We start from the raw sequence: 27,343 nt of genomic DNA on the forward strand, positions 1-27,343 counted from the left end.
AACGCTGGGCTGGAAGAAACACAAGCTGGAATCCAGATTGCTGGGAGAAACATCAATAACTTCAGATATGCAGATAACACCACCCTTATGGCAGAAAGTGAAGAGGAACTAAAAAGTCTCTTGATGAACGTGAAAGAAGAGAGTGAAAAAGTTGGCTTAAAGCTCAACGTTCAGAAAATGAAGATCATGGCATTTGGTCCCATCACTTCATGGGAAATAGATGTGGAAACAGTGGAAATAGTGTCAGACTTTATTTTTGGGGGCTCCAAAATCACTGCAGATGATGAGTGCAGCCATGAAATTAAAGACGCTTATTCCTTGGAAGGAAAGTTATGACCAACCTAGATAGCATATGGAAAAGCAGAGATATTACTTTGCCAACAAAGGTCTGTTTAGTCAAGGCTATGGTTTTTCCAGTGGTCATGTATGGATGTGAGAGTTGGACTGTGAAGAAAGCTGAGTGCCAAAGAATTGATGCTTTTGAACTGTGGTGTTGGAGAAGACTCTTGAGAGTCCCTTGGACTGCAAGGAGATCCAACCAGTCCATCCTAAAGGAGATCAGTCCTAGGTGTTCATTGGAAGGACTGATGCTGAGGCTGAAACTCCAGTACTTTGACCACCTCATGCGAAGAGTTGACTCTTTGGAAAAGACTCTGATGCTGGGAGGGATTGGGGGCAGGAGGAGAAGGGGACGATAGAGGATGAGATGGCTGGATGGCATCACCGACTCGATGGACATGAGTTTGAGTGAACTCTGGGAGTTGGTGATGGACAGGGAGGCCTGGTGTTGCTGTGATTCATTGGGTCACAAAGAGTCAGACGCAACTGAGCAACTGAATTGAACTGAGCTAAACTGATAGTAAATATACTTTTGGAGTAGCTCACAATTTTGGAATATTATAGAAGCAACATGACTTTCATACATCTAGCAGAAATAAGATTGGAAATGGTCCTTATTTTCAGAAATTATTAGATGTGATATTTTTACCTGCTGCTTCAACTATTATTAAATTCCAGAACATTTTTAACTTGACTCCCTGGAATCTAGGGAAAATCCCCTTGCTGACATTCCACACACACACACACACAAAGCTGACCTTAAAGGAACCAATAGCAGCCAAACTATTGTCATGGTTCAAAGAGATAATTCCTCAAATGTTATCTTGGGAAAAATCTTGCTAGAGAACCCAACAATTTAGCCTCAATAAAGGAAAAGCAAGATTGGATATTCAAAAATCATTAGTTTGATAAAAAGAGAAGCTCTTATTTATTACCAAATGCTATGCTATGCTATGCTAAGTCACTTCAGTCGTGTCCGACTCTGTGTGACCCCATAGATGGCAGCCCACCAGGCTTCCCCATTTCTGGGATTCTCCAGGCAAGAACACTGGAGTGGGTTGCCATTTCCTTCTCCAATGCATGAAAGTGAAAAGAGAAAGTGAAGTCGCTCAGTCGTGTCCGGCTCTTAGTGACCCCATTGACTGCAGCCCACCAGGCTCCTCCGTCCATGGGATTTCCCAGGCAAGAGTACTGGAGTGGGGTACCATTGCCTTCTCCGTATTACCAAATAGTAACCCAGTATTACAAGAGTGACTAAAATTCCAACTCTTAACCACTGTATATGCATTAAACTAATGGTCTAATAACAAATATTAGCATTCATGAGTCAATATTGCTGGAGAAAGATGAACAAGTTTGTGAAAAATGCCTACTTCACTGTTCCATTGGTCCAAAGTACAAAGCAAGAAAACCTGTTCATACTGCTCACAAATGCTTTCAACTACCTAATAGACCATTTGAATATTGGCAATGGGATTTTTTTTCTACATTCTCAGTGTCATGGATATATGTTTAGTCATGTTCTGTATATTTTCACTCTAGACTAAAGTTTTCCCTTGCAGACAGGTTACTCCTTCTTCTGTGGGCAAAATTCTTTTGGAATGTATTGTCTTTACCTTTGGAAGTCCTCTAGAAATTTGTAATAATTGAGGACTCCATTTTGTCACTCAGGCAGTTAAGAAAGGGTGTGCAATTGGACAGTCTTATAAGAGTTTGATTGCACTAGCCACCATCAGTTCTCTGTTTAGTCTAACACACTCATAAGACTTAATTGGCAAAAGTCAAATTCCTTTGTGAAAAGCATTCTTTGGTCTTTCTAAATATCAGATCCACTCCTTTTGGAACTCATAAATTCTGATCCTTTGAGATAGTTACAGGACATCAATGCACTTGGTTCTTTTAAACACAAGTAATAAAAATAGAAATGCTCCTATATCATTGATTTTGCCAAAAAATTCATTCAAAATTTCCCATTGCATCTTATGGGAAAACCTGAACAAATGTTCTGGCCGAAATAAAACAAAAGTCATATTGTTTCTATTAAAAGCAACCATGTTTTGATACAGCAATCATTCACAATGTTTTCTCAGGAGAAAAAGACCCTGAACATCACAGCTTTCACCCTAGAGATTTCATCTATTGGAAAAACACCAACTTCACTGGAAAGGTTCCTATCAGGTACTGCTAACCAACCCTTGTGCCACTGAATTCCAGGAAATAGACTCTAGAATTTCCAGGACAAAGATAAAGAAAGCATCAAGTTCTTACTGGATCTGCACATCATCTGGTAAACTTAAAGTAAATGTTTCCAGGAATTGAAACTGATGACAACTTATGATAGAGCTTTCTAAGACATTTGAATCAGGCCTGTTGGAAGTTTGTCCACTAAATATTTGCTTATAATATAATGCTTCATATTACTCCAATGTCTATGATTTTTATAACACTGACTTTTGATAAAATATGCCTAAGAGTTTTCCTTCCTAACAATCCTTATTAATTGAATGTGACATCAGTAAGTTTTCAGTTTGTGTACTTTCCTTCTGATGTGGGACATTAACCCCAGGGAAAGTCTGCCGGAGTCCAGCCCTGGTGGATCCAGGGAATTCAAAGCGGGGACGGCGTTGGCGAGGATCAGGAAACAACTGCTTAATTAAACGTTAATTAAGGATATAAAGAGTAATAGAATAAGGATAGCTCAGTGAGGAAATTCAGTGGAGAAAAGAGGCTGAAATAAGGATAGCTCAGTGAGGAAATTCAGTGGAGAAAAGAGGCTGAATAATTCAGCCAGAAGGTGAGAGAAAGAACGACATGGGGAGACCAATTTTCGGTGAACAAGGCTCGCACTTTATTTTTCAAAGTAGTTTTTATACCTTAAGTTATGCATAGAGGATAATGGGGGAAGGGGTAGAGTCATGCAGCAAGCCAGGCTTTCTTCCTGCAAACTTATCATATGCAAAAGTTCAAGTGATTTACATCATCTTCTGGCCAGGAAGCCTGTTAACATTTTAAGAAACTTGTTTTTCTCTAAAGGTGATTATTCTAAAGTCAGGCACCAGCCTCCAAAAAAGCACTGGATAAAGTTGCACTCCTATAGGGCAAAGGTGAGGTGGGCTCAATCAAGAAAAGAATTAACTCAAGGGTCCAAGGTTACAAACATTGAGGCTACTACTTACATTTCTATACACCCATTATATCAATCAATACACTGCCAAGGACACAGTAGGTAAGGGGTATGGAGACTTAGCAGCAAACATTGGCCCAACAAGTGAAAAACCCTTCACCAATACAATTTCTAATCAGTCTTTTAACTACTCAAAGGAATCTGTGTTTAGACAGTTTAGAACATCTCCTGCCTCTCACAGTTGGGAGGCTCTGAACAATCACATGTGGCCAGAAAAACCTATTCAGGCAGGCTAGAGGATTTCCAAAGGAGTTTGTAGGTTGAAATGCTGTCACACCCAGGAATTATTAACTGGACCTGTAAGCTAACTCTTTTTTCAGAGAGAGGTAGTGGGGGACAACCCCCGTAAAGTCAGAGGTGTAATTGAAAGCACAAAGCCGAAAGTAGGCAGACTCTGGTTTTGGGGGTAGATGCTTGAGAATTTCCAGGGGGACTCCTGAGGCTCGATCCCGCCTTTGCGTATGCCGAGCCTCCTTCCTCATGACCTTTGCCACGTGCGGAGTTCCTCACTCTGGCTCCCGGCAGTGATAGAATTCCAGTTGAACTATTCCAGATCCTGAAAGATGATGCTGTGGAAAGTGCTGCACTCAATATGCAATATGCACTCAATATGCACTCAATATGCAATATGCCGGGAGATGGCTCCCGGCAAAAGTCCTTTCTTGCATGTGGGGGAAAAAGCTGTTGAAAGCAAAAAAAAAAAAAAAAAACTCTTGATTACTGTTGCTTTGAGAAAAATAGCTTGATCAAAAGGGGGAAATATAAAAATTAATGAAAAAAAACTCAAAAAAGTAGCCAGGAGGCCAGTAAAGGGAGAGCTCATTTCCTATGAAATCAGTTCAGTTCAGTCACTCAGTTGTGTCCAACTCTTTGTGACCCTAAGGACTGCAGCATGCCAGACTTCCCTGTCCATCACCAACTCCTGGAGCTTGCTCAAACTCATTCCATCAAGTCGATGATGCCGTCCAACTATATCATTCTTTGTTGTCCCCTTTTCCTCCTGCCTTCAATCTTTCCAAGCATCAGAGTTTTCCAGTAAGTCAGTTCTTCACAGCCAGGTGGCCAAGGTATTGGAGTTTTAGCTTCAGCATCAGTCCTTCCAGTGAATATTCAGGACTGACTTCCTTTAGAATTGACCGGTTTGATCTCCTTGCAGTCCAAGGGACTCTCAAGAATCTTCTCCAACACCACAGTTCAAAGGCATCAATTCTTTGGTGCTCAGCTTTCTTTATGGTTCAATTCTCATATACGTACATGACTACTGGAAAAACCATAGCTTTGACTAGATGGACCTTTTTCGGGAAGTATTGTCTCCTCTTTCCCAAAAAGAAGAAGAAAAACTTTCTCATCTTTTCTGGCAAGAGGTCACCCAATGACATACTCTTGGCATTCATTCTTTGAAAAACCAGTACATGTTGAACTGTCAACTCTTCCACTGTGCAGAGTACTTGCAAGTGACTCACCATGGTTGCAGATCTCTAATTGTAATTCAATGTTGATTCTGAATAAGCCAATGTTTTGATAGAGAAATAATAGGAAGCCATTTGTTTTAGGTCAGCAGGGGAAAGAGAGATATTGAGAAAGGCTGACTATATTATGCTAACTGAAATCATGAATGATCCAATTTTGCATCTCTCAAAGAAGGACAATCTTACCAGCAAGTCTATGTTTTTTACATACATTGTTAATCTCCTATCACTATAAAAACATTACCTAAGTGACAGAGAAAACACCAGTGTAAACTTGCAGTTCAGTTCAGTTCAGTTCAGTCACTCAGTCGTGTCCGACTCTTTGCGAACCCATGAATCACAGCATGCCAGGCCTCCCTGTCCATCACCAATTCCTGGAGTTCACTCAAACTCTTGTCCGTTGAGTCACTGATGCCATCCAGCCATCTCACCTCTGTTGTCCCCTTATCCTCCTGCCCTCAATCCCTCTCAGGATCAGAGTCTTTTCCAATGAGTCAACTCTTCGCATGACGTGGCCAAAGTACTGGAGTTTCAGCTTTAACATCATTCCCTCCAAAGAAATCCCAGGGCTGATCTCCTTCAGAATGGACTGGTTGGATCTCCTTGCAGTCCAAGGGACTCTCAAGAGTCTTCTCCAACACCACAGTTCAAAAGCATCAATTCTTCAGCACTCAGCTTTCTTCACAGTCCAACTCTCACATCCATACATGACCACTGGAAAAACCATAGCCTTGACTAGACGGACCCTTGTTGGCAAAGTAATGTCTCTGCTTTTCCATATGCTATCTAGGTTGGCCATGGAGAAGGAAATGGCAACCCACTCCAGTGTTCTTGCCTGGAGAATCCCATGGACGGAGAAGTCTGGTAGGCTGCAGTCCATGGGGTCGCACAGAATTGGACACAACTGAAGTGATTTAGCAGCAGCAGCAGCAGCATCTAGGTTGGCCATAACTTTTCTTCCAAGGAATAAGCGTCTTTTAATTCCATGGCTGCAGGCACCATCTGCAGTGATTTTGGAGCCCCCAAAATAAAGTCTGACACCGTTTCCACTGTTTCCCCATCTATTTCCCATGAAGTGATGGGACCAGATGCCATGATCTTCATTTTCTGAATGTTGAGCTTTAAGCCAACATTTTCACTCTCCTCTTTCACGTTCATCAAGAGGTTTTTTAGTTCGTCTTCACTTTCTGCCCTAAGGGTGGTGTCATCTGCATATCTGAGGTTCTTGATATTTCTCCCAGCAATCTTGATTCCAGCTTGTGCTTCTTCCAGCCCGTCGTTTCTCTTGATGTACTTTGCATATAAGTTAAATAAGCAGGGTGACAATATACAGCCTTGACATACTCCTTTTCCTATTTGGAACCAGTCTGCTGTTCCATGTCCAGTTCTAACTGTTGCTTCCTGACCTGCATATAGGTTTCTCAAGAGGCAGGTCAGATGGTCTGTGTAAACTTTAGAAGTTGTTATTTTTAATATGTTAATGGAGTCCCTCTCCTAAATTTCTGTGTATCTCAGATGCTACTTCAGCATGCCACACAAATTTGAATATCTACCATATAGCCATCCGAAGGTTTGGGAAACATTTGAAGTTTTAGAGGATCCAAAAACATTACATCAAAATCTTAGCACGCATTTCATGTTGAAAAGGAAAAGAAAGCATTTTTCTTCTCTCGTATCCTAATCATGAGGCTTCAGTTTAAACAAAACATGAAAATACCTACAGAATACGTCTCCTCTGAGATTAAATGGGCCTTATAAAAAAAAAAAAAGCTACTGAATTTTCTTCAGTTTTTAAAAAAACTGCGTTAAGAGCTGGCAAACATGGGAGAAGGCCCACTACCTGAGAATATAGAGAGGAAAAAATAGTGTTCATTTAAATTTTTTCTTTCTCCTTCTTAGAGTTTACTCCAATATGCTTAATCTTTGTTTCTTCAGGGTACTGTTAAGTGTCATTAAAAAAATAAAAGGTTAGGTTCAACAAATAATTGCCATTGGAAGCAGTTATTTTAGTGATGTAAGGCATATGTCTTTTGCATGTTCTTTATGTTTCTTTCTTATGAACATTTTGTATACCCATTCTTTATTTAATTTAAATTATATTTTTTTCTTTAACCAATTTTTCAACCAGGTTAGCAATTCCATTTATAAATTAAGCATAGCATTTAACTGCTTCCTGTCTGCAAGATTATGATCCAGGCTTTGGGTTTGAAAATATAAAGGAAAGATGACAGAAGATTTCTGCACTGGAAAAGCACAACTATGGCTGTAGCAGTTTCTACTTAATATGGTAATAGCCAACTTAAAACACCTCCACCACCATTGCATTCTCTATTCTTTTTTACATACTTGGCACTCAAAAGTATTGATTGCCTGCTTGAACTTTCTATAGTTTTAAAGCTTATAAATATATTTATATACATTCCTCTCAAGCAGTGAATTTTTAAGGGGAACATAAGGAAAGTTACATACTCTAAAATTAGCTCAAATACAATTTCTCTGTGATTTTAATGAAAATATTACTTAATTTCCTAAAATCTAAAAAAAGAGAAGTAATGGTTTTTCCAGTAGTCATGTACAGATGGGAGAGTTGGATCATAAAGAGGTTGAGTGCTGAAGTATTGCAGCTTTTGAATGGTGGTGTTGGAAAAGACTCTTAAGAGTTCTTTGGACAGCAAGTAGATTAAACCAGTCATTCTAAAGGAAATCAATTCTGAATATTCGTTGGAAGAACTGATGCTGAAGCTGAAGCTCCAATACTTTGGCTACCTGATACTAAGAACCAACTCATTGGAAAAGGTCTTGATGATAGGAAAGATTGAGGACAGGAGGAGAAGTGGGTAACAGAGGATGAGATGGTTGAATGGCATCACTGACTCAATGGACATCAGTTTGAGCAAACTCCATGAGATGGTGAAGGACAGGAAAGCCTATTGTGTTGCAGTCCATGGGTTTGCAAAGAGTTGGACACGACTTAGTGACTAAACAACAATGCAATTTTGTCTAAAAGAAAAATTTATATAAATAGAGAATTTATACACATGCAAAAATAAATACAAATTCTTTAGTTTCTCATATTTTCTGAAATTATTTGATGGTAATACTCTTACTTCCACAAAAATTCATTGTAATTTCTAATTTTGTTTTACACATGTGTAATCATTTAAATTAGTGTGAATATTTATTGATATTTTGAAATTAAATCTGCTTTTACTTGTATGTATTTCAAAAGTCTTACTGCAATTAAAATATGGGAAAATTTAAGGCAAAGAAAAAACATTTCCATGCTCAAAATCTGCTTAAGATTAGAGAGACATGACGATTACATGTAATGTGGCACAGAAGGAGGAAAAAGGCCATTAAAGACTGATACATCTCAAGAAATGTGAATATGAATTTTTAGATAATATTGTTGTATTTATGCTACATTTCCTAATTTTGAAAACTTCCCTGTGGTTATGAAATTTTTTGTTTACCCTTGGGATATAAACATTAAATTATTTATGAGTGTCAGAAAGATACCCTGGAGGAGGAAACGGCAACCCAATCCATTATTCTTGCTGGGAAATTCCATGGGCAGAGGGGCCTGGCAGGCTACAGTCCATGGATTCACAAAGAGTCAGACATGACTAAGTACAAAAGTATTTTATTCACTCATTTGTTCAACATAATGGTATATGCAAATATATATTTCTGGTGTATTTATAGAGAGAGAATGAAAAAGGAGAAAATGGAGCAAAATGTAAAGAAGAAAAATGGGCCATAGTTGGGGAATCTGTATAAAAGGTGTATGTGATTTTCTTATGTTATACTTCTTGTTTTTTGTTTCAAATTATGTCAAGACAAAGCCACCCTCCCTAAAAAAGGAAAAAGAAATTATGGGCAATTACAAGAAAAATGATAAAGCAACATTTTAAGTCGATTAAAAGGATAATTTCCTACAAGTGGGGCTTCCCTTATAGTCGGTAAAGAACCCACCTGCAATGCAGGAGACCCCAGTTCGATTCCTGGGTCAGGAAGATCAGCTGGAGAAGGGATAAGCTACCCATTCCAGTATTCTTGGGCTTCCCTTGTGGTTCAGTTGGTAAAGAATCCACCTGCAACATGGGAGACCTGGGTTCGATTCCTAGGTTGTAAAGATGCCCTGAAGAAGGGAAAGGCTACCCACTTCAGTATTCTGGCCTGGAGAATTCCATAGAATACAGTGGCCATTGCAAGCCAATACTTTGTCCACCTGTTGTAAAGAACCATCTCATTGGAAAAGACCCTGATGCTGGGAAAGACTGAAGGTGGGAGGAGAAGGGAACAACAGAGGATGAGATGGTTAGATGGCATCATGTACTGGATGGACATGAGTTTGAGCAACTTCTGGGAGCTGTGATGGAAGGGAAGCCTGGCATGCTGTAGTGCATGGTGTCCCAGAGTCCGAGACAACTGAGCAACTAAAATGAACTGAACTGAACAGTCCAGTCCATCAGTTCACTCGCTCAGTCATGTCCGACTCTTTGCGACCCTATGGACTGCAGCCTGCCAGGCTTACCGGCTGTCACCAACTCCCAGAGCCTGCTCAAACTCATGTCCACTGAGTCAGCGATGCCATCCAACCATCTCATCCTCTGTTGTCCCCTTCTCCTCCTGCCTTCAATCTTTCCCAGCATCAGGGTCTTTTCCAATGAGTTGGTTCTTCGCATCGGGAGGCCAAAGTACTGGAGTTTCAGCTTCATCAGTCCTTCCAATGAATATTCAGGACTGATTTTCTTTAGGATTGATTGATTGGTTGGATCTCCTGGCAGTCCCAGGGACTCTCAAGAGTCTTCTCTAACACCACAGTTCAAAAACATCAATTCTTTGGTGCTCAGCTTTCTTTATAGTCCAACTCTCACTATAGCCAAACTCTGGAAAAACCATAGCTTTGACTAGATGGACCTTTGTTGGCAAAGTAATGTCTCTGCTTTTGAATATGCTATCTAGGTTGGTCATAGCTTTTATTCCAAGAGCAAGCATCTTTTAATTTCATAGCTGAAGTCACCTTCTGTGGTGATTTTGGGGCCCAAGAAAATAAAGTCTCTCACTGTTTCCACTGTTTCCCCATCTATTTGCCATGAAGTGATGGGACTAGATGCCATGATCTTAGTTTTCTGAGTGTTGAGTTTTAAATCAACTCAGGAGGCAAGTCAGGTCGTCTGGTATTCCCACCTCATGAAGAATTTTCCACAGTTTGTTGTGATCCACACAGTCAAAGGCTTTGGTGTAGTCAATAATGCAGAAGTAGATATTTTTCTGGAACTCTCTTGCTTTTTCGGTGATCCAGTGGGTTTTGGCAATTTGATCTCTGGTTCCTCTGCCTTTTCTAAATCCAGCCTGTTGGATTTAGAAGTTCCTGTAAAACTTCCGTGTTGCCAGAGTCGGAGTCGGGGCAGAGACAGAGAGATTCATTCTGTGGAGCCGCAGCCAGAGCCAGGACCAGGAGTCGAATTCATCCCTACCTGGTGCATCTTTGGCTGAGCGTGAGGAGGACAACGCCCCAATTTAATCATACGGTACCATACCTCACATTACACGGGGCAGCTAAGCCCCAGGAACAGGGGAGCCTGGTGGGCTGCCGTCCATGGGGTCGCACAGAATCAGACACGACTAAAGCGACTTAGCAGCAGCAGCAGCAGCAGCAGCTAAGCCCAAGCACCACAACTACCGAGCCCGTGCTCCTCAACAAAAGAAGCCACCACTTTGAGAAGCCTATACAATGCTGTTAGTGAGTAGCCTCTGCTCACAGCAACTAGAGAAAGCCTGAATGCCGCAAGGAAGAAAGACCCAGCACAGTCCAAAAAATAAATAAATAAAGAGAAATGCAGGCTGTGTCGGCCTGAGAGGTGGGTGCACTGCTAGTGCTGCTACGGATGCTGCTGGTGCTGCAGGAGCCCTGCGGGCAGTGCACTGGTGCCTGCCGCCCAGGCGGGATCGCCATCGCTATCCAGCCATTCTCCCAGCCCCAGCTCCTGGCCAGGTCATCAATTCAAAAGAGCAGTGATTCCAGCCTTTCTGAACAATGTATCCTATTTTGGGGTACACTTACCACTGAGGGTAATTTTTTTTTTTTTACAAGAAGAAAACTTGGGAGGAGAGCTATCTACAAGGAAAGGATGTGTAGCTATTCAGAGAGATGTCTTAAAGTGCCTGGGACTCCTGGAACAAAGACCCTTTGGAAGCAGGTATCATTGTGTCAGAGTAAATGGTCTCTTGGCATGATAAGTGCCTCATCTTCCCCTTTCCCCTCACCCAGATTTCCTTCTCAGGAGAAAGGAGCAATGACACCCCACAAGAGACAGACCTAGACTTGCCCGAGAGTGTTCAGGAATCTCCTGTAGAGGCGTGAATTCATGGGGGTTTGCTGCAGGGTCGGAGGCAATGAGTGCAGCAGTGCATGCACAGAACCTTTTGAGGGAGATCACCATTATTTTCATTACCTCCACCACAGTCTGGCCTCAGGTCAAACAACAGAGAAGACAGCCCCACCCATCAACAGCAATAAAGGATTAAAGATTTACTGAGCATGGCCCTGCCCATCCAAACAAGATCCAGTTTCCCCCTCAGTCAGTCTCTCCCATTCAGAAGCTTCCTTAAGCTTCTTATCCTTCTCCATCAGAGGGCAGACAGACTAAAAACCACAGTCACAGAAAACTAACCAAACTGATCACATAGACTACAGCTGGCCTAACTCAATGAAACTATGAGCTATGCCATGTAGGACCACCCAAGATGGACAGGTCATGGTGGAGAGTTCTGACAAAACATGGTCCACTGGACAAAGGAATGGCAAACTATTTCAGTACGCTTGCCTTGAGAGCCCATAAACAGCACAAGAGACAAAAAGATAGGACAAAAAGATAGGAGTTCATGAAAATGAACTCCCCATGTCAGTAGATGCCCAATATGCTACTGAAGATAGTTGGAGAAATAACTCCAGAAAGAATGAAGAGATGGAGCCAAAGGAAAAACAATACCCAGCTGTGGATGTGACTGATGATAGAAGCAAGGTCTGATGCTGTAAAGAGCAATGTTGCATAGGAACCTGGAATGTTAGGTCCATGAATCAAGGCAAATTGGAAGTGGTCAAATAGGAGATGGAAAGAGTGAACATTGACATTTTAGGAATCAGTGAACTAAAATGGACTGGTATGTGTGAATTTAATGCAGATACCCATTATACCTACTACTGTGGGCAAGAATCATTTAGAAGAAATGGAGTATCCATCATAGTCAACAAAAAGAGTCCAAAATGCAGTTCTTGGAACCAATCTCAAAAATGACAGAATGATCTCTGTTCATTTCCAAGCCCAACCATTCAACATTACAGTAATCCAAGTCTATGCACTGACCAGTAATGCTGAAGAAATTGAAGTTAAATGGTTCTATGAAGACCTACAAGACCTTCTATAACTAACACCCCCAAAAGATGTCCTTTTCATTATGGGGGACTGGAATGCAAAAGTAGGAAGTCAAGAGAAACGTGGAGTAACAGGCAAATCTGGCTTTGGAGTATGAAACAAAGCAGGTCAAAGGCTAACAGAGTTTTGCCAATAGAACTCACTGGTCATAGCAAACACCCTCTTCAACAACACAAGAGAAGTCTCTACACATAGACATCACCAGATGGTCAATACCAAAATCAGACTGATATATTCTTTGCATCCAAAAATGGAGAAGCTCTATACAGTCAGCAAAAACAAGACTCGGAGCTGATTGTGGCTCAAATCATGAACTGCTTATTGTCAAATTCAGACTTAAATTGAAGAAAGTAGGGAAACCCACTAGAACTGAAGAGTCCATGGGGTCGCAAAGAGTAGACAGGACTGAGTGACTTTCACTGTTGCTTTTCACTTCCTACAAGTATCTTAATAATCAGAAGATAATTTACTTCTTTGTTAAAGCATGTCAAAATTTATCACAAAAATAAAATTTTTATTTTAATTGATTTAAAATTATGAATGAGTTTCTAAGAGATTTAAATAGTATTATAAATAATCATGGTCTATCTTTAAATCATTGTACCTGCCTCTTTTTTTATTTATTATTTAATAATAATCTTTCAAGGTGCTTTCTGTGGGGAGGGTGTTATGTTATTGAAAATCATCAACATTTCTGTAGTTAGATAAGTTGATCTTGATTTCTCTCTTTCTGTCTCTCTCTCTCACACACACACACCCATGAACTCACGTAAATAGATGTTGTTCATGTGGTGTTGAATAAGATAAACTTTCTCATGTTTAATTTCTAAAAGTATACCAAAGCTTTAAGTTTGTTTTTTTTTTTGGTAAGGAGTGAAAGTGTTAGTTGCTCAGTTGTGTCCAACTCTTTCTTTGTAATGCCATGGACTGTAGCCCCTCAGGCCCTTCTGTCCATAAGATTCTCCAGGAAAGAATACTGTAGTGGGTTGCCATTCCCTTCTCCAGGGGATCTTCCCTGACCTAGGGATTGATCCCAGGTCTCCCGCATTGCAGGCAGATTCTTTATCATCTGAACTGCCTGACTCATACATTAGAATAATTTTTCATAGTATTAAGGAAGATAAAAATCCTATAGAAATTCAGTTAATTATACTTAACTATTTTGGGATTTCATAGCTGGATTTGACTAACTATGAATTCCTCAGGAGTAGTAATTTGAACCATAACTTGAATGCCCTCAAATTAAAAGTTTAGCTTATTCTGTTACTCTTCATGTTTTTCCTCTTCCAAAGAGATATTCTTCTATACAGGATCTTTAAATAGTTTCCACTTCTTTACTCCATTAAATGGTCTTTTGGTACCCTGTGGACTGCCCCATTAAGACAGCTGTGAATGTGGCAATTTTCATGAGAAGAGGTCAATGACAGGGAGCAGTGCCTCAAGGTTACTCAGAACCTCATAGCTTTTGATTAGTAAATTAATTTGGAAAAAACAAAGTCTTCCATGTATCCATTTTCAAAATTTTCTTTAGTAAAATTTAATGATTTTTCTACAGTTTTATGTATGTTCATGCTGATTTTCCCTGGCTATTTAATATTTTTAAATGTTGATTATATTTTAATCATATTTTATGGTTAGAGCTGCTGTAAATAAAAAGCATTGTCTGGGAATTAGCTATCAGATGAAAATTTCTCTTAAGTGTTTTATACTTTAGCTGTTGGTTTAAATAATTTTGAACATTTAATAAAGCTATTCTTCACTATGCAAAGAAAGTATACTTACAATTCCAACTGAGCATAAGTTTATATACAAAAATAAATGTTGTATTTTTCCAAAATAAATTTTTTTGTCTGTTGAGGTAATGGTAATTTTTTTCTTTTTTATATTGATGTTGTCTGCTAAGTCACTTCAGTCATGTCTGACTCTTTGTGATCCTATGGACTGTAGTCTGTCAGGCTCCTCTGTCCATGGGATTCTCTAGGCAAGACTACTGGAGTGGGTTGCCATGCCCACCTCCAGGGAATCTCCTGATCCAGGGATTGAACCCACATCTCTTACATCTCCTGCATTGGCAGTTGTGTTATTGATTACATAAATTAACTTACTAGTACTGCACAAACCTTGTGTTTTTATTATAGTTCATCTTTAAAATTGTCTGTTGTCATTTAAGTACTCTATACAACTTTTTCGGAGAAGGCAATGGCACCCCACTCCAGTACTCTTGCCTGGAAAATCCCATGGACGGAGGAGCCTGGTAGGCTACAGTACATGAGGTCGCTAAGAGTCGGACATGATTGAGCAACTTCACTTTCACTTTTCACTTTCATGCATTGGAGAAGGAAATGGAAACCCACTCCAGTGTTCTTGCCTGGAGAATCCCAGGGATGGGGGAGCCTGGTAGGCTACTGTCTATGGGGTCACACAGAGTTGGACACGACTGAAGTGACTTAGCATACAAAAACTGTCCTATGCTAGACATATTCTAGACTCTAAACCACCTACATGAGAGCAGCAATATTATAATGCCCAAATAAGACATAAACTGGGGCTTCCCAGTTAGCGCTAGTGATAAATATCCACCTGCCAGTGCAGGAGACATAAGATACAAGGGTTCGATCCCTAGGTCAAGAAGATCCCCTGAAATAGGGTATGGTGACCACACTCCAGTATTCCTGCCTGGAGAATCCCATGGAGAGAGGAGCCCAGGGGACTATAGTCCATAGAGTTACACAGAGTTGGACACGACTGAAATGACTTGGCACTCATGCACCCATGGTCAGACATGAACTAATGTTACAAAATGTTTACCTAGGTAATATATTAAACCAAGTTTTCTCCGACTTCCAAGTTTAAACTCCGTCATTTTTTTTTTTTTATATAATTGCATTTACTGCCTTTTTCTGTATTTTCTGCTTTTTAAATATCCACCAGTGTACTAAAATACTCAACTAACTTAACAGATAGAATTAACAAATCAATTCTATGTTATTTTATATTTTCCTGAGCTAATGGGAAAAAAGTGTAATTTAAAAAATATATTAAGTACTTACACCAGAAACTGTTGTACAAATATAAATGTTGAACATATACAACACAGATATAGACTTATAGGTTTTACTTATGGATGTATATATATAAATACTATACAGGTAAACCAAATCACTTGAAGTCTTTCAGGATATATAGAATAGCAAATCTTCACAAATTAATATGCACAATTACTTTACAACCACCATCCCTAAAGCTTTTATTATAAACTTGATAGAATTAGCCTAAAATTTATACATGGGGATAACTTGGAAAATGTTGAAAGAAAACTGGTTGCATCAATGTAGGCCATTCTATTATAATTCTTAATAATTATTATGGCAGATACAGATAGATGTATAAATGAAATATAAGGAAAATTTTAAATCAATATTAAAAGCTGTACTGATTTTTGTAAAATGTGACTTAGATCACTACCTCATATTTTACACAAAAACAGTTATAGGCAGATTTGATATTTGTGTGAGACATAAACTAGAAGAATGTGACAATTTGTCAAAATAAAGTGATTGCAAAATAATTAATCTCTATATTAAAATAAATCTCTTCTCACAGATTAAGAAAAATATATGAGGAAATTGTTTACAACATATGTTAGTAAGAGATTCTTCTCTTAGTTTAAAAGTGAATCTTAAAAGTAAATTGAAAAGAATTATTCAAGCTTAAACACGAAAGTGTGAAAAAGTCTTAATTTTAAGAAAAAGTCCAAAAGCATGTATGTGTGTACTTAGTTGCTCAGTTATGTCCTACTCTCTGTGGCCCTATGGACTGTAGCCTCCCAGGCTCCTCTGCCCATGGAACTTTCCAGGATACATCACTGGAGTGGGTTGCCATTTCCTACTCCAGAGGATCTTCCTGACCCAGGGATTGAACCCACACATTTTGTGTCTCCTGCATTGGTAGGCAGATTCTTTACCACTAGTGTCATGGGGATATTAAGAAAGAGTTCAAAAGCATATATAATGTTTAAATTAATGTGGTGCATAGTGAAGAACCCAATCCATCTGCCAGTGCAGGAGATTCAAGAGGGTTCAATCCCTGGACTGGAAATCCCCTAGAGAAGGAAATGGCAACCCATTCCAGTATTCTTACCTGGAAAATCCCGTGGACAGAGGAGCCCAGGGGGATAATGGGGTCACAAAAGAATCAGACATCACTGAGAACACAGTACAAAATTAAATAAACAAAATGAAACAACAATGCCTTTTTATTGTAAATTGGAAAAAGTAGAAACAATGATAATGTCCAGTGTTATCAAGACCTTTGGGAAATGACCAGTGGGCTCATACATCAAGATCAAGTGGGAATTTATCTTTGATGTGAAAGAATGGTTCAACATATGTGAATCAATAAATGTTATGTGTTTATTGTATGAATAAAAGGTGAAATGATATAATCATCACTAGAGATGTTGAAAGCTTCTCCTCTAAGACATATTAACTTGAAATCCTAGAGCACAATTAGGCAATAAAAATATAGTCATCCAAATCAGAAAAAAATAAGTAAATTTTCTGTTTTCTGATGATATAACTTATATATAGAAAATTCTACAGACTCCACCAAAATATATTAGAACTAATCATCATATTTAGTAAAGTTACAGAATATAAAATCAATATCCAAAGCATATTGTATTTCTACATATTTATAATGAAATATCTGAAAAAATAAAATAAGCAGTTTCATTCACAATAGAACTAAGAGCAATACAATACTTAGAATGAATTTAACCAAGATGAGAGCTTTCTACACTATAAAATGAATGACTGTAATAAAAGTAATTGGAGAAGACACACACATTGGAAGAATTAATATTGTTAAATTTTTCATACTACCCAAAGTCATCTATAATTTCAATTTAATTCAATCCAAATTACAATTCCAACTAAAGACGGAATTCCAATGAAATTTTTAGCAGAAGTGAAAAAATATTCCCAAATTCACAGGGAATAACTAAAGATGGAAAGTATTCAAATCAATTCCCTAAAAGAAAAACAAAGCAGAAGCATCAGACTTCTTGATTTGAAACTATATTACCAAGCAAAATGCAACTCTTATTATTATAGTAATCAAAGAAAGTGAAAGAAAGAAAGGGATGTCACTCAGTCATGCCTGACTCTGTGACCCCATGGATAGTAGCCTGCACCAAGCTCCTCCATCCATGTGATTTTCAAGGCAAGAGTACCGGAGTGGGTTGCCACTTCCTTCTCCAGGGAATCTTCCCAACCTAGGGATCAAACCCAGGTCTCTCACATTGTAGACAGATGCTTTACCATCTGAGCCACCAGGGAAGTCCATAGTAATCAAAACACTATTTTAAAACAGCGTACAAATATATATATAAATCAGTGCAATAGTTTAAGAGCCTAGAAATAAACCCTGGCATATATGGTAACAAATACTTAATAAGATAGTCACAAATACTCAATGAGGAAAGAATAGTCTGTTTAATATATGGTTTTATGGAGGAGAAAATGCATATCCACATACAGAAGAAAAAAATTTGGCTCCTAACTGATACCACTCACCAAAAAATAACTCAAAATAGATTAAAAACATAAAGATAAAACTTGACATAAAACTCCTAGAATAAAACCTATGGAAAAAGATACCTGACATTGGTATTTGCAATAACTTGTGACCATGATACCAAAAACACAGGAAACAGGAAAAGCAATAAGAGTGAAACAGACAACTTACAGAATGGAAAAAAAATAATAATAATTACATATCATCTTTTTGATTAGGGGTTAATATTCAAAGTACATGAGAAACCAATACAGCTCAATAGCAAAAAATAATCTGATTTAAAAATAGAGAGACGATCAGATTTTTTTTTTTTCCAAAAAAGAAATACAAGTGGCCAAAAAATACATGAAAGGTGATCCATTACTAATCAGGAAAACTAAAATCACAGTGAGATATTACCTTACACCTGTTAGAATGGCTATCATTACCCCATGGACTGCAGCCTACCAGGCTCCTCTGTCCATGGATTTTCCAGGCAGGAGTACTGAAGTGGGGTGCCATTGCCTTCTCTGATTAAACAGGTAAGAGGTAGGTATTGGTAAGGATATGGAAAAAAAGAGACTCCTTGTGCACTGTTGGTAAAGATATAAAGTGACACTCAATGTTTTCTTTAGTGTTAAACATATTTTTTGCTGTTTTTTCTTTTGATAACATTTAGCTTTTAATCAAAATAAAAATGCAGCTTTATTATGGATACTTTAACAATCACAGGTAAGCCTAAATAAGAAAATTTGAATCATTCATTATAAAACAACTGCAAGAAATAAATAAGTAGAAGAATAAATATATATATACATATATACTCAACTCACAGAGAAATATAAATTAGTGAGTCTAAATAAATTATAATAATGATATAATATTAGGATATAGTTTCTTTCTTCTGTTCAATTATTCAACTATAAACAGAAATATCAATATATGTTGCATTTTAGAAACCAGAAATACATGTTCAAAATAAATCATAAGGTTTATCATTTGTGATTACACTAAATATTAGTATGATGATTGGAACAGAGGATCAAAAACATTTTTATGTTGATATTTTTGAAGACTGTAAAAGCACAAGCTCCAGTTATTTGAAAAAAACATTTGCTCTAATTTTATCCAATTATATGTCAACATAATTGTCACTACTTCTTCCTAGGAAACAAAACATTTTTGAGGTATACTTTTTGATGAATTAGTAACCCAACAGGAAATCCTGCTAATAAATGTATATATTATTCAGTTTCATAAGAGGGAAAAAAATGTGTCAGATATGAAGTGCCCCGGTGTGGGGCAGGAGTGAGGGAGTGATGCCTGGAACTGAGAGTCAGGAGCTTTATTGGTGATTCAGTGTGTTCTGTGCAACTCCAATTAATACATTATCTTTCCCCATTTTATTTTTTAAAATTAATTTATTTATCTTAATAGGAGGCTAATTACTTTACTATATTATGGTGGTATTTGCCATATATTGACATGAATCAGCCACAGGTGTACATGTGTCCCTCCATCCTGAACCCCCCTCCCACCTCCCTCCCCATCTTATCCTTCTGAATTGTCCTACTGCACTGGCCTTGAGTGCCCTGTTTGGGCACCATCAAACTTGAACTGGTCATCTATTTCACATATGGTAATATACATGTTTCAATGCTATTGTCTCAAATCATCCCACCCTCATTTTACTATCTTGTCTACAGGACTGCTGAATTCTATTAGATACTCTGTAATATACTTTCCTTTTCTACAGATCTGTTATTCAATTTTACATTTCAGTATATTTAATATCAAATAGTTTAACTCATTCCACTTTTTTCCAATACATATAAATTTTACTTTAATTTGTTGAAAAATTCAAAGCAAGATTTAGCCTGATCTGAGTTTCTGAATGCTAAGTGATATGTGAATATCTATCTATATGTATGTGTGTGTGCATATGTGTGTGTATGTGTGCACAATAAAGGACATAAATAGTATGGACCTAACAGAAGCAGAAGATATTAAGAAGAGGTGGCAAGAATACACAGAAGAATTGTACAAAAAAGATCTTCACGACCAAGATAATCATGATGGTGTGATCACTCAGCTAGAGCCAGACATCCTGGAATGTGAAGTCAAGTGGGCCTTAGAAAGCATCACAACAAACAAAGCTAGTGGAGGTGATGGAGTTCCAGTTGAGCTATTTCAAACCCTAAAAGATGATGCTGTGAAAGTGCTGCACTCAATATTCCAACAAATTTGGAAAGCTCAGCAGTGGCCACAGGAGTGGAAAAGGTCAGTTTTCATTCCAATCCTAAAGAAAGGCAATGCTAAAGAATGCTCAAACTACTGCACAGTTGCACACATCTCACACGCTAGTAAAGTAATGCTCAAAATTCTCCAAGCCAGGCTTCAAGCTGGATCTAGAAAAGGCAGAGGAACCAGAGACCAAATTGCCAACATCTGTTGGATCACTGAAAAAGCAAGAGAGTTCCAGAAAAGCATCTATTTCTGCTTAATTGACTATGCCAAAGCCTTTGATTATGTAGATCACAACAAACTGGAAAATTCTTGAAGAGATGGGAATACCAGACCACCTGACCTCCCTCTTGAGAAATCTGTGTACAGGTCAGGAAGCAGCAGTTAGAACTGGACATGGAACAACAGACTGGTTCCAAATAAGGAAAGGAATGTGGCAAGGCTGTATATTGTCACTGTGCTTATTTAATTTATATGCAGAGTACATCATGAGAAACACTGGGCTGGATGAAGCACAAGCTGGAATCAAGATTACCAGGAGAAATATCAATAACCTCAGATATACAGATGACACCACCCTTATGGCATAAAGCAAAGAACTAAAGAGTCTCTTGATGAAAGTGAAAGAGGAGAGTGAAACAGTGTTTAAGTTTTGGCTTAAAACTCAACATTCAGAAAACTAAGATCATGGCATCTAGTCCCATCACTTCATGGCAAATAGATGGGGAAACAGTGGAAACAGTGACAGACTTTATTTTCTTGGGCTCCAAAATCACTGCAGATGGTGATTGCAGCCATGAAATTAAAAGACGCATACTCCTTGGAAGAAAAGTTATGACCAGCCTAGATAGTATATTGAAAAGCAGAGACATTACTTTGCCAACAAATGTCCATCTAGTCAAACCTATGGTTTTTCCAATATTCATGTATGGATGTGAGAGTTGGACTATAAACAAAGCTGAATGCCAAAGAATTGATGCTCTTGAACTGTGGTGGAGAAGACTCTTGAGAGTCCCTTGGACTGCAAGGAGATCTGGTCAGTCCATCCTAAAGGAAATCAGTCCTGAATATTCATTGAAAGGACTGATGCTGAAGCTGAAACTCCAATACTTTGGCCACCTGATGTGAAGAATTGACTCATTGGAAAAGACCTTGTTGCTGGGAAAGACTGAAGGCAGGAGGAGAAGGGGATGACAGAGGATGAGAAGGTTGGATGGCATCACTGACTCAATGGACATGGGTTTGAGTAAACTGCGAGAGTTGGTGATGGACAGGGAGGCCTGGCATACTGCGATCCATGGAGTGGCAAAGAGTTGGACACTGTTGAGTGACTGAACTGAACAGAACTCTTTGTGTGTGTGTGTGTGTGTGTATGTAGATGAAAAAATAAAAAAAAGTTAGGCAAAGTAGGAACACCCTAGGATCACATCTTTGCATGGGCACTCCAAAATAACAGCTATTTACAGGGCATATGTTGATAAAAATACCTGAAGTTTAGCATAAATTATCTTCTAAAACTAAAGATAGAAAAAAGAATCCATAAGGAGTCCAGGAAGGAAGGACAGAGATGTGGTAAAATCAAGACCCATATCCCAAATAGGGAACCACAAATGGGAAAATAGCCACAAAGTTTCCACAAAGAATAAGAAGTTGGGCCCCTCATTGGGCTCCTAAAGTCTGGGGTTCCTGCACTGGCTAGATGAGTTACTAAAATATCTGCCTTTGAAGGCCAGCAGGGTTTGCATTCTGAAAAGTCAGAGAGCTCGCCATTCCTAAAATGTTCACAGAAATTTTCACATGAACTGAGAGCCAGTGTAGAAGCAGTAATTTGAAAGAAACCTGAATCATATCCACTTGCTGAACTTGGAGAGCCTACTGGAGAGGCAGGAGGGAACTGAAACTCACCCTGGGGACCTAGATGCTTGCAAAAGCAATTTTCAGGAAGTCATTCTATCAAGAAGATGGTGGTACTAGCAAGCATAATTTTGGAATCATCCTTCTAGATTATTAGCTTCAGGACAGGCATCACCAACCAGCCAGACTGCACCAGCCTACACCAGGGCCAGGACTTTCAGGGCCATGGCCTCACCCTCCAGCAAGCTGATGCTAACTTCAAGTAACCTTGGATTCCTCTCACTGGAATCCAGTTCCACTCATCAGTGTGCAAATACCAGCTTTGGGACAACCAGAACCTATAACCAGTCATGTCAGGAGCCAACCTCTTCCCGCAGGGGGTAGAGACCAGTTTTGGGAACTGTAGACCAATCGTCACCTCACCAGAACCCACTCGTGGTCCTCCATTAGTCTGAGACTCTCTAGGGCTCAGACCAATAGCCTTTTGTCATGGATGCCCTCAACAAGAGTCAGCAGCCTCCACATAATGCAGAGCCTGGCAACCAAATAAATTTGAGTCATTATCATCACTAGAATTCCCACAGTAGCTGTTGCTGTTCAGTCACTCAGTCATGTCTGACTGTTTGCGACCCTATGGACTGTAAAACACCAGGCTTCTGTCCTTCACCATCCCCTGGAAATTGCTCAAACTCATGCCCATTGATTTGGTGATGCCATCCAACCATTTCATCCTCTGTTGTCCCCTTCTCCTCTTACCTTCAATCTATCCCAGCATCAGGGTCTTTTCAAATGAGTCAATTCTTTGCATCAGGTAGCCAAAGTATTGGAGCTTCAGTCTCAGCATCAGTCCCTCCAATGACTATCAGGATTGATTTCCATTAAGATTGACTGGTTTGATATCCTTGCAATCCAAGGGACTCTAAAGAGTCTTCTCCAACACCACAGTTCAAAAGCATCAATTCTTCAGCACTAAGTTTTCTTTAAAGTCCAACTCTCGCATCCATATATAACTACTGGAAAAGCCAAAGCTTTGACTAGACGGACCTTTATTAGCAAAGTGATGTCTCTGCTTTTTAATATGCTGTCTAAGTTGGTCATTGTTTTCTTCCAAGGAGCATGTGTCTTTAAATTTCATGGCTTCAGTCACCATCTGCAGTGATTTTGGAGCCCAATAAAGTAAAGTCTCTCAATGTTTCCATTGTTTACCCATGTATTTGCCATGAAGTGATGGGACCAGATGCCATGATCTTCATTTTTTGAATGTTGAGTTTTAAGTCAGCTTTTTCACTCTCCTCTTTCACCTTCATCAAGAGGCTCTTTAGTTCCTTTCTACCATAAGGGTGGTGTCATCTGCATATCTGAGATCATTGAAATTTCTCCCAGCCATCTTGATTACAACTTGTGCTTCATCCAGTCCAGCATTTTGCATGATGTACTATGCATATAAGTTAAATAAGCACAGTGACAATATACAGCCATGATATACTCCTTTCCCAATTTGGAACCAGTCCATTGTTTCATGTGAGATTCTAACTGTTGCTTCCTGATTTATTTTCTGACTATATGATTTAACGTGATTTTTCCCTTCTTTTTTTTTTTTGTCTATTTTTGTCTAATAGTCTAAATTATTCTGTACTTATAGATAAATGATTTATAAATTCATGTGAAAAGATTAAGTAACATGTTAAGTAAATAATATGAATTTACAATTAACAGTTACTAAAATAAAAAAATGTAATCATTAAATCACACTCCTTGCCAAAAACATCATGTTAAAATATATGTCAATGTAATCCACATTTTGCATTTTTTTGCATTAAAAAGATTGTATACATATATTTATTTCCAATTTTAAAGAATGCCCTTTATTCATTCTTTTTTGGATTCTAAAGAAGTGAATTCTTTGGTGAGAACAGTCAATATTGTCAATAGAAATATAATTTGAATCTATTGCTGTATACAAAATGTTTGTTGCTTTTTCAAACATTTCCTTGTGAACTTTTCTATACAAAAATGGACTTTTCTCCCCTTAGGTTATATTTCACAAGGATTAGGAGTACTATGTTTCTTTCTTTTTATATCTGCCATGAAAACTCTGCCTGCATAAAATGGGCCAAACTGGCTAATTTTCTACAGCTATTTCTGATAGTCATTATGAACAAGAATAATAAGTGAGATATGTAACCCAAGTCCTCCCACTGGGAAGAGACTTCATCATCATCTGTCTAACACTGATGTAGCTCCTTAAATGAAGGATTTAATACTGAGCTCATTTTGGAAATATACCAGAGCCATCTTTGCTCACTAATGCCTGCTGGAAGTTGAAATGCTATAGTGGAAATATTTCAAAAGTGACTCATAAGATAAACCATGCGTTTGTCTGAACCTTAGGATACTTAATATTTAACACCTTTCTTTCACTTAATATATATTAAAAGACTAATAATTGGTTTGCATGTTCACATTACTTTGCCGACAAAGATTTGTATAGTCAAAGCTATGTTTTTTCCAGTAGTCATGTATGGATATGAGAGTTGTACTATAAAGAAAGCTGACCACTGAAGAATTGATGCTTTCAAACTGTGGTATTGGAGAAGAATCTTGAGAGTCCTTTGGACTGCAAGGAGATCCAACCTTTCAATCCTAAAGGAAATCAGTCCTGAATATTCATTGGCAGGACTGATGCCGAAACTGAAGTTCCAATACTTTGGCCACCTGATGTGAAGAACTGACTCATTTGAAAAGACTGTGATGCTGGGAAAGATTGAAGGCAGAAGGAGAAGGCGATAAGAGGATGAGATGGTTGGATGGCATCATTGACTCAATGGACGTGAGTCTGAGCAAGTTCTGGTAGTTCGTGTTGGATAGGGAAGCCTGGGGTGCTACAGTCCATGGTGTCTCAAAGAGTTGGGTACAGCTGAGTGACTGAAATGAACTGATTCATATTTTTAATAATTCTATATATCAACTAATTAGTAATCAACTGTTGTTTACTTTTTACTTTATTAAAGTATAGAATTATATTAAGAATAAGTCATGCATCACAAATCAGAGGTGATTACATATGATTAGCAACAAGCAATCTTTCAGATAATCATACTTTGTGTGCATGTTCAGTCATCCAGTTGTGTTCTACTCTTTGTGACACCATGGACTGGAGCCCACCAGGCTCAGCTGTCCATGGAATTTTCCAGGCAAGAATACTGGTGTAGGTTGCCATTTTATACTCCAGGGGATCATCCCAACCCAGGGATTGAACCCACATCTTCTTCACATCACCTTCATCACAGGCAGATTCTTTACCACTGAACCACTGGGGAAGCCTCAATCATACTTTAAATCCACCTAAAAACATAATCAGCAACAATAGTAAAAATTAAGAGTAAATACAGAAAAGCATTAGTTGACATGAATTTCACTGAGTAATTTAACAGTATATTTTGAGGACTGAAATCAGTTTTATTACATGTACCTGTATTGACAAATACTAGACCATATCCGTGTCCTTATTTTAAAATACTGGGGACAAGCAAGTATCTACTTCTGGAAGATGTAACAATGAGACAACTAAAACAGTTTTCTTACTAGGACTAGTAGCTTGCTTAGAGTTTACTTCAAGATCCTTACTTCACATTGTACATCAATTCAAAGCCAAAATATCACAAACTCTGCCTAATCTCAACCAGTTTCACACATTCCAATTTTCACCTTCAGATCACACAACCCCAGTTTTCAAAGTCTATAAGTATACTCTCCTCACTTCTCTTTCATGGAACACTCTCTCAAGTTGATGTTTCCTCTTATTTAGTAAGACTAACAAACAGCTTTGCTTACTCAACAGCTTTTCAGTGGTCTTTTATGAAGGAGGAGTCAACAGTACCAATGCATTTGAAACATTACATGGAACTAGATTCTTTTCCACAAATTTATTCTTAGAAAGAATCTCAGCTTAGCCCATACACAAATTTAATTGTAAGAATGTTAATTATAATACTGTGTTCAGTTCAGTCACTCAGTTGTGTCCCACTCTTTGCGACTCCATGGACCACAGCACGTCAGGCCTCCCTGTCCATCACCAACTCCCAGAGTTTACTCAAACTGATCTCCACTGAGTCAGTGATGCCATCCAACCATCTCATCTTCTGCCATCCCCTTCTCCACCTGCCCTCAATCTTTTCCAGCATCAGGGTCTTTTCAAACAAGTCAGCTCTTTGCATCAGGTGGCCAAAGTACTGGAGTTTCAGCTTCAACATCAGTCCTTCCAATGAACACCCAGGACTGATCTGCTTTAGGATGGACTGGTTGGATCTCCTTACAGTCCAAGATATAAGAATGTTAATTACACACACAAAAAAAGAACATTAATCACAATACTGTGTATAATAGAAGGAAAAAAATTCAACATTAGAGGATTTTTTACTTGAATTAACATACTTATTCATAGGATGGAATACCATAAAAATCATTAAAAAGCAAGTATTTAAAATAGACATAGTATTCTCTTAAAGGGAGTAAAGTGATAATCAAAATAATCATTGCCTTCTCTGTGTTAACTAATGAAAATAGTCATAGCCTAATAGTTGAACGTAGTGTTTTATTCAATGGGACTTTTTAGGACTTCAAGCCCAGGAGACAGCTTCTCAAGTAACCCTGAGAAAACTCCTCTGATGAAGCAAGGGGAAGAGTTGCGTTATATAGAAGTTTGTAACAAGGGTCGGGTAGTCTGAATGTCAAAAAATTGTTGTTAATTAAGGGAAATCAAATATCTCAAATTAAGAAATTTAGGCTTTTCTATGTATAGGAAGATGCAACAGTCTGGGCTTACTGAAATCATTCCTTTTCTGTGCATCTCAGTTACTGGGGTCAGTAGAGTTTGAGCAAGCTCTGGGAGTTGGTGATGGACAGGGAAGCCTGGTGTGCTGCAGTCCATGGGGTCACACATGAATGAGCTACTGAACTGAACTGAACTGATTTTGTATTCTCACATCCCCCCTCCCCCAAACTTCTCAGTACTCACCTTAGGGAGTGGCAACAATTTGATGGCTGCCAGATAGCAGGCATTGTTCTTCCTGGGTGCCCTCTGGGCTCCAAAATTCACATTTGGAGGGCCAGAACAATGATGACTGTGACATCCTTGTTTATTGATATCACAGGAAATACTCCATTTCTCAGTTCATCCCCATGGTAAGAAATTCAATCAATATTTGGGAGACAATTCACAACCCTTTTTTTTTTTTTTTTTTTGTCCCATGGTG

This window comes from Bos mutus, chromosome 11 (assembly GCF_027580195.1).
Source record: "Bos mutus isolate GX-2022 chromosome 11, NWIPB_WYAK_1.1, whole genome shotgun sequence".
Classification (NCBI taxonomy): Eukaryota; Metazoa; Chordata; class Mammalia; order Artiodactyla; family Bovidae; genus Bos; species Bos mutus.